This window comes from Triticum urartu, chromosome 6A (assembly GCF_056163025.1).
Source record: "Triticum urartu cultivar PI428250 chromosome 6A, HENAU_Tu73, whole genome shotgun sequence".
NCBI classification, from domain to species: Eukaryota; Viridiplantae; Streptophyta; class Magnoliopsida; order Poales; family Poaceae; genus Triticum; species Triticum urartu.
Window position 1 is genome coordinate 400,993,522 of NC_141878.1, and position 19,466 is coordinate 401,012,987.

Consider the following 19,466-nt stretch of genomic DNA (forward strand, 5'->3'; position numbering starts at 1 on the left):
GTCGCCGTGCCGGCGTGGAGCAACTCGCCACTCCTCATCGAGCTGAACTGGAGCGGCGAGTTGCTGAACCACGCGCCTGCTTGGGGCGGCAACTGGCTCCGTCGGGCCAAGCGAGGTTGGTGAAGCACCGAGCGGCCTTGCCCGTATCCGGAGCGCTCGACGGGCCACCCAGCCAGGTAATGTGCCGGTGAACGGCTCATCGGAAGCCATCGGAAGAGTGGAGAAAATGGTGAAGGAGGAGATGGGGAAGCGGCGGAGGGGTGCGATTCTTGCCTGCTGTCTGTCTGGCCTCGTGTAAATAGAGGGCGGACGGTAGGAGCTTGGCCGGCGTCTGGCCTCGTTTAAACTAAGGGCGGACGGGAGGAGCTCGGCCGGTGTTGCATTTAATTCTGGCCCGCTCATGAACGGACGTGTGGCCGGAGTAGGATTCTCGGTTTGCATGCGGGTTTAACGGAGGGGTTTAATGGAGGCGCCGGGCTTGCAGCGGGTGGCGTAGTACTATTCGATTTGACAGTAGTAATGAGCCGGCAAATCACAAAGGCCCTCGCCTCTCGTGAAACCGACCAAGCGAGACTGCCCCGCCCTCTAGCCTTTTAAAAAATGTATATACTCCACTTTTGTACAGTAGTACTATTAAAAAGGCTTGTCACAATAATGGTGTCCAGCATAAGTGCACAACCCACCCCTCAAATAAAACTAAGCACCCTGAAATTCTTTGACAACTAAACTGCTGGCTATATGATGTTGGACATATATATTGTACGTATATAATGTGAAGAAACGAGTGGTTTTCGTAAGATGACTTAATACTCACCTAGACGGAGGGAGTATTTGATTTGACAGCGGGCGGCGCAGTTCCCGATACAGCTTTAATGCAGACGAGGGAGGGAGTAGCGGTTCCCGATATGTTGAACGGCCAATGCATTCTCCTTCAATTAATGCGTGAGGGAAGTAATGGGAGGAGGTCCGGGAAAAGAGGTTGCACGATGTGAATGCAACGCAATTTGCCCTCATTGCCCTTATATAAAGGCGCCCCTCCATTCCAATGCATCTACCACATCGTACGCACCTAAGCATTTGCCTAAGCACCTACACTAAGCGCAAAAGAGCTCACTCCAGACCCATGGAGGCGATGCGCGTGAGCGGCTAGCAGCTGCGCCAGATGGTCCACGACGCCGGCCTGCGGCATGGCGCCGAGGATCGTCTCCAGACGGTGTTGGAGACCGGCTGGTGGATGGCCGCCGTCGACGCCAACTATGACTCTCAGTTGGACCAGATGATCGTTGACACCAGCAACAAGTTCACCGTCATCAAGAAGCTCGCGGATGACATCGCCGTACTCCTCCAGCCCGCGCGCCCGGGCTCCTCATTGCCTGCCACACTAATTGGCCTCCATGGCCGGAACCTCTTTCACGCACTGGTGGCCTTGTGACTGCCTGCCGACGCCACGAAGGATGTCCACCTGGAGGTCATGCTCACCGCGAGGCGCCTCGCCCTGCAAGAATTCATCGACCTACACATCCACGTGTACGAGCAAATCGTGTACATAGGTATCTACAAGGCCAGTGAGGACGCTACGACATTGGCCTTCCTCAACCGGCTGGAAGCCTTGAATGCCTTTGCTGAGAAGCACCTCGACCTCGCCACAAAAGCCGCCACTCCTTAGCCGCCGGTCAGTTGCCCGGTGCACTAAGTTGAGGAGGAGGTCGTACGTTCGTGGATCCATCTTTCTTCTTGCCTTCTATAACCACCACTGCGATCGCATCATCGTGGCCTTAATTCTTATTGTGTTGTTGCATTCTCGTTCTAGTCAATACCGATATGTGCGATCCCTTTGCTTAATTATATGCATCACTGTAACTAGTACTCCATCCGTCAATTTATAAGTTGTGCTTACCTTTTCCATCAACTTCGTGCAACGCGCAGGCATCTTGCTAGAAACACTACTCCCTCCGTCTAGGTGAATAAGTCATCTTAGATTGTGTGTATGTCATGTGGGGCCTTAGTGTAGCTTGCCTAAGGTGTGGCTTGAACCAAACACTCACCTAAGTTAATCAATTTTCCTAACCTTACATTCCACGAGATTTTCCCACATGTTAGAATCCAGAAAGCTCCACATGTAGAAGCATAATGCACAAACCACCAGAATCTCATGCGCGCAATGCACGTGTACCTTACTAGGACTAGTTGGTAGGAGTAGTAGTAAGAAACAAATTCCAGTTTTGGCACGAGCTCGTACTGCGGGAGCACCACAAGGCCTGCCACAGGAGTTACATTTCTATCTCGGGGCCCACGGGACCGAACTTAAGTGGCTTAATGCCCGGCCTATGAGTCAATGACATGCAGACCTTAAATGCGGCTGGCCCACATGTCATTCTCATGGTGGTGGCGTGGTTCGTGACTCACTCGTTCAAGATGAACCGGCCGGTGGTGGCGTGGCCGTGGCGAGGGTGCCACAGCTGGGCGTCGGGGCGTTACGAGGCGTAGATGGCCACACCGGCGGGTACTACCTGTAGTGCATAAGTACTCCAGCTGAGGATTGATGCCCGGGACGAAATGTGTCACAGCTGCTGGATGAAAATTCAATGGTGCGGGAGTACGGATCGGAACAGAGTAGCGGAGCAGGCAAACCGCGTCCAATCGGGTGTCTCTGTGGTACAAAGTTGATGGTCGCCACAGTTCAGCTAGCCCGCATGTCATGCACACAAAGGCAGAGGAGCGGTGGGGCCGAGAGGGATGAGGGGCACGTCGGGGGATGAGGATCCCTTGACGCGACTACAAAAAGGACCCCCCTATAGGAACGCATCGATGCGTTGCTTTAGTTCCATATATGCGTTGCGAAGTCCTACACCAACGGATTAATATGCGTTGTCGTTGGTGGCGTTGCAAGGGTCTACAACAACGTATATGCATGCATTGGTAACTGACATGTAGAAGCGTTGGTAGATAGCAACATATAAATCTAGAGCCCAACAACACTTCGTATGCGTTGGTGGCGACCCTTCGATGCAATGACTAAAAGCTTCATTAGATAGAATTAAGAATTAATGATATTTTATATATTGTCAGCCAGAATTATTAGGTCCATAGCGATAGTGCATATGAGCCACAATATAATAAATAGGAAGATCTCGTACACTAAATCGACTATGTTGCATTACAATGAATGTCATCCAAAGAATACAAGAGGTGAAACTATCTATCACTTGCATTACTAAGACAAAGATCCAAAGATTACAAGAGGTGAAACTATCTATCACTTGCGTTACTAAGAACATGATCTAAAGATTACAAGAGGTGAAACTATCTATCAATAGCCCAATTCTTGACCTTGCAACGACATTCTAATTATCTTGTAGTAGCCCCATTCTTAACCCTGCAATGCACATCTACAATCAACATCTGGGCCATTCATCGTCAATGTCTCTACAAAACCAACAATATGAGATGAGTAACTTACATTATAAAAAATCATATTAATAGAGAAGTAAAATTTAAAGGAGCGGCAGGCAAATGTGAAACTATGTCACTGCAACGACAAAGCTTCACTAGATAGCATGGAGCTAATTTATAATCTGAATAGAAAAATGGTTTCAACACTACTAATCGTGTACGTGCAAGGAAAGTCTCGACTTTGAAGCACATTGCGAGCACAAACGTGTGAAGTGCACAATGAAAAATTATTATCATGCACATATATTTAGGTGATGACAATATTCATATGTTACATAAAACTAAATCTTTTTATCCAACAAAATGTCATGATACTATAGTATAGTTGCAATTTCACAAGTAATCATTCAAACATATAATCTTGAGTTTCAGTGTACATCAAGTGCCAACTTTTTATAATCTTATGTTTCTCTATAAACGAAGTGCCACTCCTTATAATCTTGCATTAATGTATTTAACTGGGCAAAAAAGTTTACAGTAATGTGTTTGCAAAACAGAATACCGACCATATAAGACAGTAGTTGCTAGTAGAAAACATCATAGGTCTACACTACAAATGAAGACAAAAGAGGTCGCTTCTAAAAATGAACTGAACCGGGAAACAATAGCCCTCTCTTGAACTGTGCCCCAGCTATAAGCCTATAGATGCGTACCTATAGGTATATATGCTGAGCAAGAAACATACTAGATCAGTAAGAAATGGATAAGAGGTACCCAAACCTGTAGCACTGAACAGTACTTGGCTGCATCATGTAAAACTCTGTCTAGAGTACATTTTGTACGGGAAGAAAGAAATGGATACTGGGGGAGTTGATTGTGGAGGCGCAAGTAATCTTTTACCACTGTGACGGGGCCTCCCCCCGCTGTTGTGTGTGTTCCTTGTTTCATTGGTTACCAATTACCATGATATATATTGTTTGCCAGCTGATTGTACAGTCTTTCCCCTACTTAATGCATAAGCAGAACTACTGCTAGTTTCCGTCAAAAAATTGGTCCTGGACACCTGAAACAACTAAGTTAATCTATGCCAAATGGTGTTAGTCGATCAGTTTTCATGTGTGCTGCGCATTATAAGGAGATCTTCAATAAGCATCAGCTTGTTATTCTCATAGGAGGACACCTGATTGTAGCACCAAATATATTTGGACGTTGAAAAAAAAGATCTTAACATGAAATAAAATATAAATCATATACTATCAAAGAATTGAAGTGTACGAAGAGATGGAGACATAGGATTAAAAATAGAAATCGCAAAACTTTGTAACTAAATTGGAGCTTTCATTACTGAGTTGTAGTAAAGGTATTGAAATTTTGAAACCTACAGTTTGCCAAGATGGCAAAGTAAGGGAAAATCATGGTTCTTGCCTTGTACCCGAATATATTTCCGATGACGTACCAATGTATTGGAAGTTTGAAACAATTGCCATGACATATCTGCCTACCACAGTTGACGCAGGCATACATAATTTCTTTGAGGGATAACACAAGCATACATATTTATATGGATCCTTAAGAAACTGGATCAAAAGAACATCACCTCTAAATTCAAACTTTCGATGGTTTTGATGTTGATTCTAGAAGAACCCTGTCAACAGACCGACCATGTCGATGTCAACGATACGAGTAGATACGAATTGGAACCTTTCCCAAGTGCTTCATTTCTTAAAAAATAACAATAACCAACTGGAGATGCAGGACATTAGTAATAAACACCTAAATTTTGCCATGTATCTCACACTTATGATTAGTGAAAAAACATAGATTTGGGGACAGGAATGATAGAAGATAGACACATGAATATGGTGTTTTTCATGCACAAAGTCTAATCTTCTGCAAAAGAGTAGTACTCACATCACTGGCAAATAATCTTTCCTGAAAATAGGCAAATTTATCAAGAGATATGAGCACTGGATACACTTGAGCAGGGCAACTCGCAAATCAAGCACTCGCAGGGCTCCGGATTTTGGAGAGGTCGAGAGGAGGTGTTCGTTTGCATTGGGTAGGGGTCAGTGGCTGCCTGGCTGGCCGCTGCGAGCTCGCTGGTTCGGTGGGCTGCGTCCAGCCATCTGCTGTGTGTTGGTGGGCGCCGCCGGCAAGCAAAAAACGAGGATGAGCAAGGACAGCGGGGAATATTACTTTTATGGGATACAAGTACAGATGGCGAGGGGCAGAACAAGACCTGCTGAACTGCTGATGTTGAGGACATGGGCGTCAGGTTCTTGCATCGTCCCTGGCTGTAAGGAGGAAGAACAGCGGCCTCTTCATCTCCGATCAGGCGGAGGAACGCCAGCGGCGGCACCTTCCCCAATGTGATGACGATGCAGCGATGGGCGACGACGCCGTGTGCGTTCCCAATGGGCGGATAAAGTGGCGAAAGAGGAAGGCTCGGTGAAGGAATCAGGGGAAGACGGCCGAGGGCAAAGGGGGCGGTGGTGGTGAACCCTAGCTGCTGGATGTGCTGCTCGTTTAGTGCGCGAGCGGGACGGCGCCAACGCTGCCAAGGAGACGGAATAGGTGGAGGTGGGTACAGGGAGGTTAGCGCTAAGTGGGGAATGCGAGGGGGAGGTGTGTACGGGGAGATAAGCGTGGGGTTGTGGGAGGTTTAGCCAAATACAACACATCATGTTATCACCGTTGCTAGTCATGCGTTGCTATAGGGGGGTTTTTGTTGTAGTAATCCTACCATTCTGTCACTAACATGTGGGACCCATAAGCATGGGTCCCACCTGTCACCGAAGGAAAGGCAGGGCAAGGCAGTGATAGCCACGTCAGAGGATCCATGTCCACATCGGGGGACGTCGTGTCGTGGGTTGGAGCGGCGTCGTGGGAAATCGTGTGTGGGTGTGGCAGTGGTAGAAACAAGAAACGTGATGGTCGCCGTGGTTCAACTTCCATGGACAAGCTGTCACGTCTGTTGACACATGTATATCAAAACTAGAGTGTTTATATTTCAAGCACGTGAACAAGTATTATTCTACTACTTTGGATCCATTGCAACGCACGGGCCAGCACATTGGTAGTAGTAGTGTCCATCTCTATCTCTAGAGGCCTTCCCTCGTTCATCCTTTTCTCTCGCAAGATAAACTACTCATACAAATGCATCTTGATGTTCCGTGGAACGCACGAGGATGTTTCCTTGGGGGTCTCTCCAGTGCGGCGTGGCCGTAATTGCAAGTTGACGCCCCTTGAGATGCCGACGTTGAGGGGCACTCGGATTTCCTCCGATGAGCAGGTAAGATGAGTTTGATCACGTAGTAAATGCATCTAAAGACTACTTCCATGTCCATTTCCTAATTCTCCCCCTGCCCACTGTTTCACAGGTTAGGCTAGGTGCGAGTGGAGATTGGCTTGCATATGTACGGGAGGGTACCAACATCAATTTGCACAACATTTACAACGGTGAAACTGTTCCTGTAGAACATTTGTCCAACATTGGGATCAGCCATGCAATGGGCCACCGCATGAATTGGTATGATGGAACCACGGTGAGATTGAATAAGATAGCACGAACCTTGCACATGGCGGTCAAAGGCGGACCATGCTGTCTGCGGACGATTTGTTGCCGTACGAGTAGGAAGACGATGTGCTCCTTTCTAACCGCATCTTCGCGGTGACAAACCAGGGGACTTATTTTGTATGGGACACATCCTACGATATACTCCCTCTCTCCTAGTTTATTTGTTTTGAATCTTTTCATTTTATAAGTTTCACGTTCAAATTTAGAGCTCCCCATCACATGTTGAGATTACGATGTCCACTAAATCGCTGCGTGCATGTATAGTAAAGAAAAAATCTCGATTTTGGCACGAGTTCGTGCTGCGGGAGCACCACAAGCCCTGGTGCAGGAGTTACATTTCCCTCTCAGGGCCGTCGGGACTGAGCTTCAGCGCCTTACTACACCTACCTTTGATTCAATAACATGTGGACCTGATAGGTGACTGGTCCACATGTAATGCTCCCGTAGGCAGAGGGGCAGTGGGGCCAACAGGGGTGAGCCGCAGGTCGGGGGACGTGTGGTTTCATGGGTTCGAGCGGCGTCGTGGGAATCGCGGGTGGCTGTGGTAGAAACTTGATGCTCGCCGCATTTTAGGTGGCCCACATGTCATGCACACAAAGGCAGAGGGGCGGTGTGGCCGAGAGGGGTGAGGCGCACGTCGGGGGGCGTGGTGCCGTGGGTTGGAGAGGTGTCGTGGGAATCACGAGATGAAACATGATGGTCGTCGTAGTTGAACTTCCATGGACAAGGTGTCATGTCTACGGACACATGCACTGCATACCGATCACTGGAAGGAGTAGCAGAGAAAGCTATATATGTGGATAAATAGTTCCTTATAGTCAAGCGGACCGACGCTACTACTATGTTCCAAAGACATGCACACCATCGAAATAGTCCATCTATATCAATATACACCGAGAGGGAATAATTTTTTTTACAAGAGAGGAAATAGTTCATCCATCCATAATGCCCTCCTGCTGGTGCAACCTTTTCTTCTTCTTCTTCTTCTTCTTCTTCTTCTTCTTCTTCTTCTTCTTCTTCTTCTTCTTCTTCTTGTTCTCATTCTCTGTGGGAGACGGCCTCACAACAAGCTCTTTGGACCTTGCAGCTATCTCGGAACTCACACGGGCATTGAGGGCAGCATATTTTATCCGCTCGTACGTCAAGGGATAATTCTCCCATCCAGACGACCTTAATGCCACCGTCTCATCGCCCTTCTGAAGATTTGTACCAAGCACAAAATTTGCTACGTCGAATAGGGATGGTGTCTGTTTATCACAAACTTCTACATGATTTTTGATTCTAGTTTGTAGATCAGCGATGCTATTCAAATCAAGGTTGTACGGCTCCAGCTTCTGCTTGTCCCCTTCGATGGCTGCCCCACAGAAGTATACGTCCTCTTGAGACAAGAAATCGTGAAGCTCACCTGGTATGGAGGGTGAGTGTATGATGTGGTACACCAAAACTTCATCTTCGAGGCACAGCTGAAGGACGGCGCCGCGCTAGATCTTCCCAGGGGCACGCTCCATGTACTCTACGTCGAGACCGATGACCCTCGTCTCTACCTTTTCGAGGGAGTTGGATACATTTTTGATCCACTGCCGAACAAACCTTGGGTGGACGGTGACGGTGGCAACTATGCACATCGAGCCTTCGACGAGGACATGTTGGACGCTAAAAACCTGCATCTCGATCTCTATCGCCATTTGGAAGTGCTGGAACGGAGGGCTATGGTTTGGAGAATTAGCATTAGATGGTTAGTCTAACTGAAGTAGTAGATGGTTATTTAAAGAGGTTAAAACAATGTGAACATAGTGGGGTCTGGATGCAAATGAAGACGAAGGGGAGGTGAAGAAGCTGAGGAGAATCGGTTCCCGATGGAGAAGTAAATCGGAGAAGTGGCGTGCAGGCAGTTGATTAGACAGCTAGGTAGACTAAACGAAAAGGGTATGCGGGTAGACTGATGAGTCGTACCTGTTCGTGTACGTGCCCATCCTTCCTGATAGGTGGGACCTATGCAAACAGATAAAAAAATGTGTCATACTTTTTTTTGAGTGCGTGAGTGGGAGACACAACATTCTCTGGTTAAGGAATACTCCCTCCGTTTAGGTGAGTATAAGTCACCTTATGAAAATCAGGTTTTCCCAAAACCTTTAGGCGTGGAGCATTAACTTCCTGCTTGATCCCCTCCCAGCCTCGTTAGCCAGCATTCTCTTCATCTGCTGCCGCGTTCTACCTTTCCATTTTTCCTCTTCTCAAGTGTGGAATGATCTGCATGCCGTCCTTGATGCACCAGAACGACCACTGCATGCATCGCGGCAAAGCGTTGATTGGGCATGCACGAGAATTTGGTTCTGCTCGCAATATGGATGATACCTGAACGATGAAGTGAACAGGCATGCTAGCACGGGAGACCTAATTACGCTATACAATACTGGAGTACTCATGTACCTACTACTACTACTACTACTAGTAGTAGTAGTGGTAGTAGTAGTAGTAGTAGTAGTACAACTATGGTACACTTGATGGTCAAAAAACTATTCATCCAGTCCTCACAGTGAAGTGACAACACCCTGCGCCTGACACTAGTCCAGGCGGCGTGTTCGGGTTACCAAAGTCAGCCTCACCCTGTGCACAGTGCAGTCTGTCACCGCCGCTGTACAGCACATTGGCGCCTCGCCTCATCTCCCTCTCCGCTCCCATAGCACCACTCCATCTCCATCTCCTTCTTCGTCTCCATCTCACTGTGCCCCCGTGTACCGTCGCCTCACTCGCCTCCCCCAATACCACTATTCCCTTGCTAGCCGCTCCAGCACCGACATCCTTCTCCCTCGTAAATCAAGCCCCCTTCCAAACTCCACCATGGCCGAACGTGAACCGCGCAGCATCCATATGAGCCACGATTGGAGCAATATCCCCAGTGACATCCTCGACCTCTGTTGTTCGTGTATGGATATGTTGAGCGCCCTGCGGCTGGCTGCATGCTCGAGGGACATGCACACGGCCATCGTCGAAGCGAGGCCTAAGCTTTTCAAGACACCCTGCTTGCTGCTATCTGGTCTTGCGAGATTGGCTCACCATGATACGGAGGCGTGCATGATGCCCCTTGACTTCAATCTAATCTCCATTAGCCTAAACTTCTTTGCAGGTATGTAGTGGGTCGCCGTACATCATTTCCCTCGACATCGATCCGATCACCATCACCCGAAACTTCTTGGCAGGTATGTACTGGGTCGGCATGAACTCCCACTGGATGGCTGCCTTCAGAGAAGACGGTAAAAAGTTGGTGCTTGTGAACTTCCAGCCCTCCCATGAGATTATCCTTCCTTCGTTGGATTGTATAGAGTATTACCATCGCGGTCCAAGTCATCTAGATTACTATGTCAGTTGGACGGACCTTGTTTTGCAGAAGATTGTAATCTGCCAAGTGCCCACACGACATGCGAATTACCCAGACTTCAAGCTAATTGCCTTGTTCGACCAAGGACTTGCCTATCTTTACGTCGGTGCCTTCTTTAGCTGGAGACAACTCGACTCGCAGTGGATCATCGTCAAAGCTGATACACACTTCTGTGATGCTATTGAACACAATGGCATCATCTACGCAATCGACAAAGCAGATGGCACCACGTATTGCTGGGACGGCCCGTGTAAGTTGTATCCTCTCATGTTAATGATGACGCCATGACACTATTTGAACTTTTTGTGATGATTGGCATATCTCTATTTGAGCAGAATTTGAGTAGAACTATGGCAATGTATTAGAGACGCCGTAAATCAGCTATATTTGGAATGAGTTAATTCATGCGATTGTGACCATGTCATTACAGCCAATTTGTACCCTGAATAATCAAACGGTTAGGAATATATGGATACTATCCTTATTTTACAGTAATCTATATACTACTACTAAATATGAGTGTGTATCAATGGCCATGTTAGTTTCCTCATTTTCATGATGTAGAAATATGCACCACACTGTTGGTTTCATCTAACCATACATTAGGGAAGTAAATGTGCATATGGAGAACTCTATATTTGAAAGTAGTGAAATCCTGCAATGCTTACCATGCGTACATACCTATATTCGCCCTTCAGCAATCAATGGCTAGAATAATATCCTCACAAATTTTTTTCCCACAGAACACGAGTACATAACAATGCATGGTCTGTTAGTTACCTTGAAGAATTTGTTTGTGAGGACAGAACATGATTACATAACATCCATGACATGGTAGTTTCCTGTGAAGAATCGATTGCGAGATAACATGAGTATAACCATGCATGGCACTTCTATATTTTCAAACCCAGTATACATTTCCCTGTATTTTCCTCCCAGTTCCATCAGGGACATATCAATGATGTTTCTTGCATTATCCTACTCATACTCTAAAACAATGTTGATCTTACATTAACAATGCCTGGCCTTTTTGATATGATGTAGTGTCCCTATAGTTACTGCCCTTTGTAATCACACCACCTTTGCCAAAAACAGGGAAGCACAACTGGTTCCTCGCTCGATCAGACGACGACAAAAGACTGATTATCATTCGGACACATGAGCCGGAAAAGTTATATTGCAAAAACCCCACTGTATACAAGCACCGTGTAATACGTGAGTATCCGCACAGTGGTTGTTACGTCTATGAGCTGGATACCAGCTTGTTGGGGCCTTTAGGATTTTTTAGTTGGAAGCAGGTAAACAGCCTTGGTTCACACTCTCTGTTTCTCGGACTCAATTATCCGATTAACCAGGAGATCACCGTTAGCAAGGACCTTGATGGAAGAGAGGCTTTGTTTGCTATGGAAAACTGTGTCTACACGGTGAGCCCTAGGAGTTCGGGAGCAAACTCCCATGATTGTCAACAATACAGCCTGTAGCCAAAAGAAGGTGAGAATGACAAAGGCATCAGGATTAACTTTGATCCTTGGATGTCTCAATTACGACAGACAGTGATGTGGTTCGAGCCTTCAGGTTGATAGGTAATTGGGTTGTTGCATCGAAAGGGTGGAGTACTGGTGTCTCCGGATCACTGGTTGCTGAAGCGGGGCTGCAAATTATGATGGTGTTGGATCATCTCTTCGAATGACTTTGTTGTCTTTGTTGCTGGTTCTAGATGGGTAGTTCTTTCTTTTGTTATGCATATTCCTTGTCATTTGGTCATCCTCGTCTATGTCACTCTTACTATGTAATAGTTGCTTCTGTTTATAATGTCATTCTCGTCTGGATCACGAGAGTCTGAGCGCTGCAGATGGGTGCGTTTTGGTGGTGTAGCAAGACTTCTTATGAACTATCATGTCTTGCTATTATGTCAGTAGTAGTCACTAGTCAGTGTTTGAATGTTGTATATATCGTTGTTTCGAACTGTTTATTGTCTCAAACTACTTGTGGGCTAAATGAGGGCATCACCATTCTCCAGTGTTCAGAGTATATCTCCTTTTTTCAAGTTATATAATTTGAGCTCAGTGTCTTTTCGATGATGTACACTTGTTTGGGCTAGTGAGGTGTCCTTGAATATGGGCCGAGTAGTAACGCAATGCCAAACAGGTCAATTATGACTCTCAGGCCGGGCTCTCAAAAGATCCTGAAAAAAAGGCCGGACTCTCCAAAAAAGAATGAATAAGGACTCTTAGGCCGACATGTGGGCGCTACCGGTGTTTTCGTGCACTTGCGCGCCGAGAGCATATTGGCGCGTGCTCGAAATTCATGCTACCTTTTCATCCGCAGTCTCCCGCCCCTCCCCCACCTCTGGTATCTCGATTCCTACTTCAGTTCCCCCAAATCCCCCTCATGTACTCCCTGTACTCAAGCGCACTATCATGTCACCGGTCAACGCGGATCACCGAGCTAGAGATCCTGAGGTCCGTCCTGCCTTCGGTCGCTGCGTGCTGTCGCTCAATAGTGGCATGGCGGCGCTTGACGACCAGTTTGCCGACAAAGTGCTGATGGTAACCATCAATGGCGACCGGCCTCCCGTCTCGCCGGATGAGCTTGTCAAAGCTCTTGGCATTGCGCACGGCATCCAAATAAGTGACTTGCTCGTCGAAGTCTGTCCGCCACCGGCTGATTTCTTCGTCAGGTTCCGGACAACTTTCGACTGCAGTCGTGTGTTCGAATCTTCCCGAAGTTTGTTCTGTGATGGCGCGCTGGTGAGCTTTGATTGGTGGCACCGAGGATGGGGCTCGGTGCCCTCTGAGCTTGAGTTTTTAACAAAGCTTACCTTCCACGGCATGCCTCGACGTGCTTGGAATAGCGAGTCCATGAACGAGCTTATCAACGACCTTGGAGGTGAGCTCGTAAGTATGTTTGTTCCTCCAGACAGCTGGGCTCTGATGGTTATGGCATGGATGAAGAAGCCGTCCACCATACTGAAGGTGATTGGTGTTGAGATACCGGTGCAGGAACCAGGGTTGTACTATTCGTCGCCACCAAGGCCGCCGCGAACCACGTTAGGGATGTACCTGTATCGAGTGTTCGTGAATGCGAAGAAGTGGTCAATCCATCAATCGAAGTCCTGCCGCCGCCGCTGGTGCCAGGGTTCGTCGACGACGTCCATTACAGGAGTCAACGTCAGACTTTCCCGTGTTGCTCGGAACGATGGATGGCACAGGGCCTACTCCATCGCGCGGCGGAGGCCACTGCTTCTTTGGGAGAAGAGGCAGGGTTGGCTGCATGGATGTGCTCTAATTTGAGGTAACAACTGAATCTTGTCAGATACTAGTTAAATCTGAGCTATGGGTGTGAAGCACTGATATGCTAGTACATTTGATTGTGACCTGTTCTAATTTTGTACCTGAACTTTTTTTAGAAAGGGTTGACGTCAACTTAATGTGCTAGGAGAACTTATTGTGTTGTCTGTCTGTTTTCTTTGCACAACATTCAAGATATTTCCCCGTCATTGATAAAGACGATGAACCGTTATGTACGACTTCGTTGGTTTCAACATAACCCTTCCCGTAGCGTTCCACTACTTCCATCCTGATTGTGCCGCCTACGTGAAATTTTTGTATGCAAGTTCAGTCTGCTATGATGTTCTATATGATTGTGTCAACTATATAAGTTTTTACTGAGCATCAGCAATGCATACGGCTGAAAGATGTATTTACGAGCATCGGACGATGGGTCTCTCTCTCTCTCACACACACACACACACGCACAAGTGGGACCCGTTGAATTATTTATTTACTCGTGAAAGCTTTTAATTAGGTTCCACTGTAATCTAACTTTTTTCTTAAGTTATTAATTGAGCTCAGTGACTTCAAAAAGTTGTACAGAAGCCTTGTTTGGGCCTTTCTGGCGTCGCTGAATGTGGGCTCAGTAACCATGTTAGGTTGTACTGTACTACATGGGCCTTTTTCGCTATTTTTTTAAATAATACATTTTTTAATTAATTTTCATAAATATTACGCTGGGTAATTTTTTTTCAAAAATAATACACCGTCGGCCCGCTGCAGGCCGACTGGGCCTAGTCGGCCCATAGCAGGCCGATTGGATTCCAGTCGGCCTACAGCTGGCCGACTGGCCTTTGTCGGCCCACTGTGGGCTGATTGGGTCCTGTCGGCCCACTGTGGGCCAACTGGAGCTAATTGGCTCGCTGTGGGCTAATTGTTTTTGCAAAAGTGTTAATCATGTATTTAAAAAATATGTGTATTGTGACCTCCTCCGCTCCCTGTGGGCCCACTGTAGACTAAAAAATATGTTTTAAAAAGTGTTAATCATGTACTTAAAAATTGTTAAATGTGTGTATAAAAAATGTTCCTTATTTAAATGTACTTGGGCGATGTGTGTATAAAAAATAGCTTTTTTTCAACATCAGCAATGCAACTTGGGCGACAGTTGTACACAATATCAGGGTCAACTTGTTATTCTCCGCCCTGCTGGGCTGCAAACTTTTCTAGGAGGTATGCATTAGGCTTAACAAGAAAATGGACTTTAAGAAATAATAAATGGGATGTAATTATAATAACTGGACAGTTACTATGCACCAAACACATAATTAGTTTGAAAAATATATTATTTTTGGAATTTGAAAATTTTAATTTCATTACTTGTTGAGTGCGCAATATTTCGTTGGATTTTAACGTAATACAATTTTGTTTTGAAATTATATTTAACCTAACTAGAAATTTCGGATAAAAATATTTCGGATCCCATCAAAATGTGGGAATTTTTTTGAATTCTGTTTTGAGCGGTTGTTTCAAATTATTAATCGTTGTCCTAGCTAGAAGTTGGGCTGTACTTTTAACAAACTGTAAATGGGCTGTAGTAAATTCCATTAGAATGAAAAAATGGGTAGTACATTCTTACAAATCGCAAATGGGCTATATGTTCTCTGCCAAATCGAGCTGTGGGCCTACTAAGTTGACGCGTACCAAGGGCTTTGTCAACTTAGTCAATATAAACGATTCTAGCTGAAGTGATCGTACGATGTCCATCCAATGGCCATAGTGCTTCTTCAACCTCTGGTCTTCTTCCTCCAGCCGCCCAAAGCAGCGACGGTCGTGTCGCGTGCTCCTGCCTCCCGTGGCCGGCTGTGATACCGTGGAGGCCTCACCGCCTCGTACTACTCCCACCGCTGGCCAGGCCATCCCTCTACTCACCCACACCCACTGTTATTCTGCGGTGACGGCAGCCTCACACCGCAACCGAACCAGTGAACCCTCGTACTCCTCTCCGCGCGGGCTTCCACTGCTGCGTCTTCCCCGGCTCCGCATCGTCCCCTTCCTAGGCCTCATCGTCATCCAGACCACCGCCCTGGTGCTCTCGGCATGGCGTGGTCAACGTGGTCAACGACCGACTTCCATCGGAAGAGTACTGTATGTGGAGAGGCTGCAGCTGGGTCCACAGCAGCCGCAAGGAAGTGCCTCCTTATAACGCGCAAAATAATTATTCCTCCACCTAACAGCAGAGACCCACTGGACGGGCCACCGTATTTCATGAAAAAATGATTCGCCCCCTGACTACTGGGACCCACGAGCTACATCTTTGCACACAAGGAAGTGCGTCCGAAAAAAATGATTCGCCCCCCTGACTGCTGGGACCCACCAGCTACACCTTCGCAAGCAAGGAAGTGCGTCCGGGCAAAAAAACAAAACAATTCGCCCCGTGACTGCTGGGACCCACCAGCTACATCTTCGCAGGCAAGGAAGTGCCTGACAGTCGGGACCCACCTGGTCGAAGCGTACGTAGCGTTGTCATTCTGGTCGCGAACGTGTACGTACATACTGGTCGATGTAGAGGCGCGCACGTCTCGTAGTAGAGGCGTGCATGTGTCGTAGTAGAGGCGCGCATGTGTCGTAGTAGAGGCGCGCACGTAGCATGTACACATACATACAGCGTCCAGGGTGCAAGAAAGAAAATACGGCCACGTATGTGTACATACGGGCGGGGTCTCGAACGCTAACTCGCGCATACATACGGCCAGGGCTCGTGTACATGGCTGGGTCGGAACAGAGAAACAGCGTCGTCGTTGTGTTCATGGGGAGGCAACGGAATGCATCGTGTTCATCGGGAGGGCTTGGAAGGAATAGGCGATGGAAACGAGGCCTGGCGTAACGCAGAACGGAGGAAACGGCCTTGTGTTCGACCGACCACATTCGAAACGGGATCCTGCTCATCGGGAGGGGTCTGGCGTACCGCAAAACGAAGGAAACGGACCTCCTACGGTCGAAACGGGGGTCCTGTTGATCGGGAGTGGTGTGGCATACCGCAAAACGGGGGAAACGGACTTGTGTTGGAGCGCTATGGTCGAAACGGGGGTCCTGTTCATTGGGAGGGGTGTGGCGTACCGCAAAACGGGATTCCACGGGATACTGTTCATCTCCACCGTCGACCTCCTCCAGCCTCCACGGGCTCCTGTTCATCCAGCCTCCACGGGCTCCTGTTCATCCAGCCTCCACGGGCTCCTGTTCATCCAGCCTCCACCGCACGCTACTCCACGGGCTACTGTTCAACCACTCATCCACCGTCTACTGTTCATCCAGCCCTCCACACCACGGGGTCATGTTCAACCACCCCTCCACGGGCACCCCTCCACCGTCTACTGTTCATCCAGCCCTCCACACCACGGGGTCCTGTTCATCCACCCCTCCACGGGCACCCCTCCACCGTCTACTGTTCATCCAACCCTCTACCACACCACGGGGTCCTGTTCATCCAGAGGCAATGCCACCGCTCACTGTTCATCCACCCCCCCCCCCGCAACGCTCACTGTTCATCCCATCGATCGGCTTCAGTTAGCAGCAGTAGCAAAGGAATCGCTCGATCGGGTTCAGTTAACAGCCATCGATCGATCGCTCGGGTTCAGTAACGCGTAGCCTGCAGTGCAATCGCTCGGGTTCAGTTAGAGCCCAACGCCTCACTCTGGTTCAGTTAGAGCCAACGCCTCGCACACATGCGCGTACGTGTACGAGAGAAACGCGCATCGCTCGGGCCCCGACCTCCCACCGTAACCGGGAACTCCCCGAAATTTTCCTCGCCCTCGCTTCTACCATGGTTTTTTCCGTCATGGACGGCCCAAAGAATGTCATGCAGCTGCGTCTCCGGCCCGCTTAGGACGAAAATCCCATTTTCTGTCATGATTTTTTGTCATAGAAGTAGGAGCCCACCACATCTATGATGATACCTGGTTTTGTCGCAATTATCGTCATAGAAGTGTCATATGTATGACAGAAAAAAATTCGTTCGGCCCAAAATGTCACGGATGTGTCTTTTTTTGTAGTGCTTGCGTCCATACATCGTCGAATATTATCACTAATACACCTCGAATAATATCATAGATATAGCATCGCTAGTACAGCTAGAACCATAGCGCCCGACGGGTATCTAATTAGAAATGGAGGGTGGAGAAATGGAGAAATGGAACTGGTTAAGAGTTGAAAGAAAGCTATCTAATTAGAAACATAGGTGGAGGGTCTTGTAGAGGATAGATAGGTAGCAGAATCCATTCAGATGGAAAGCTTTAATGAGGATGAATCAAGATTTGGATTCATGCCTTTAGGTGAATAGGAAGTTACTTCTGCAAATATCTGTTGGGTCCAATAAGATAATCCACAATGTGGTGAGAACACGCCCTTCGAACTGGTTTGAGCTATTGGTGAATGGAGATGATCTAAGATTTTCAGTAGTAAGAAGTGAAGTGGTAATTTTGAGAGCAAATGGTTAGGATGAGTGGTTCCTCTTTCCTATTTAGCTTTACAATAGAATGTTGTTAGTCATGCACACTTGTGCATTTTCAGCCAGGCCCAGTGGAGTTGGCCTAAAAACATTTCTTTCTTTAAGCCTGCAGGGCCATCCAAATAGAATATGTGGTATGGGCTTTTTTAGTAGGTCATCCTACCAGATTAGGGTTTATCAATGACGAGCAACTAACATTAGTAATAACTATGAGTTGATATCACACTTCTATATGTATAACACAAGAGGCAGTTGATCCTACTTAATTAAGTACTAAGATACCCCGGCCCAAGCATTAGTCGCAAGTACCCCATATGTCCTATTTTTAGCAAAGTCATGCTAAAATTCACGGAAAATTTCAGCATGACCTTTGCTGAAAATAGGACATATGGAGTACCCGAATTTGCCGGAACGGAAGTTAATCGAGGTTCTGGCAAACTCAAGGGCCTCTCGGGGTACCTGCAAAATCATTATCCCCGCGTAATGAAGTCGCCAATGGGTCATTTCAGAAGATCACAAGTAGCGTCATCACAAGTACAACATCATCACACTAATTGGCGACTTGAATACATGCATAACAGCAACAACAGCAGGTTTATTCTTCTTCTTCATAAACACTAATTGTTGCCAACATCATCACAAGCAGCATCATCACAAGTACAACGTCATCAGAAGTTTAATTTTATATATACTAGGTATATACTGTACATACCAGCCCATCCAAAATCTTTGCTAGCCGTGTGTGTGACAATAATAATAATAATAATAAAGAGATAAAAGAAAAAACCTAAGTCAGTCAGCCGTGTGTACATCTTTCCCATCCTTTTCTTCCCTCAAAAAACTTTCCCGGCCCAATCAACCTGCTGCGTGGGCGCAGACCTCCCACAACATACAGCCATTCATGATTCTCTCAAAAAAACTGGCAATCCAGCGATGCTATGTATGATTTGATTTACTATAGCAGAACCCACCCAGGTGTTGAACATATATGAGATCCTTGTCTCAACAAATAAATCCGAAGGATCATCTTTTATTTCGTTCTTGGTAAGCACACCAAAGATCTAACAAAATGTTCTCACAATAGATCACAGATCTTGTAGCTTCGCATAATACTCTACAGCTAGAGTTAAAAAATCTGAAGATAAACAGCAACGAGTGTAACATTTCAGAATACTCTGAATCTGAAGACACACTGATCCTTCCACTATCTGCCCAAATATGAGCTGAAAAGAGTTTTTTGATTCAGAACTTCGATGCGTTTTGTTTTAGTTTTGGCTAGGAGAGACTATAACAGAGTAGTAGATGCCTTATAAAATTAAGTGTGTTCACTCGGTGTAAATG

General features: G+C 47.0%; 1 long non-coding RNA gene across 1 annotated transcript; it reads right to left on the bottom strand.

The window, feature by feature from the left end:
* Positions 1 to 3,134: 3,134 nt before the first annotated feature.
* LOC147965397 (uncharacterized) lies at positions 3,135 to 6,012 on the bottom strand. The gene is made up of 2 exons (XR_015607450.1): positions 5,633 to 6,012; positions 3,135 to 5,519 (listed from the first exon to the last, which is right to left on the bottom strand). It is a non-coding gene; the product is annotated as an uncharacterized LOC147965397 (long non-coding RNA).
* Positions 6,013 to 19,466: the final 13,454 nt, after the last annotated feature.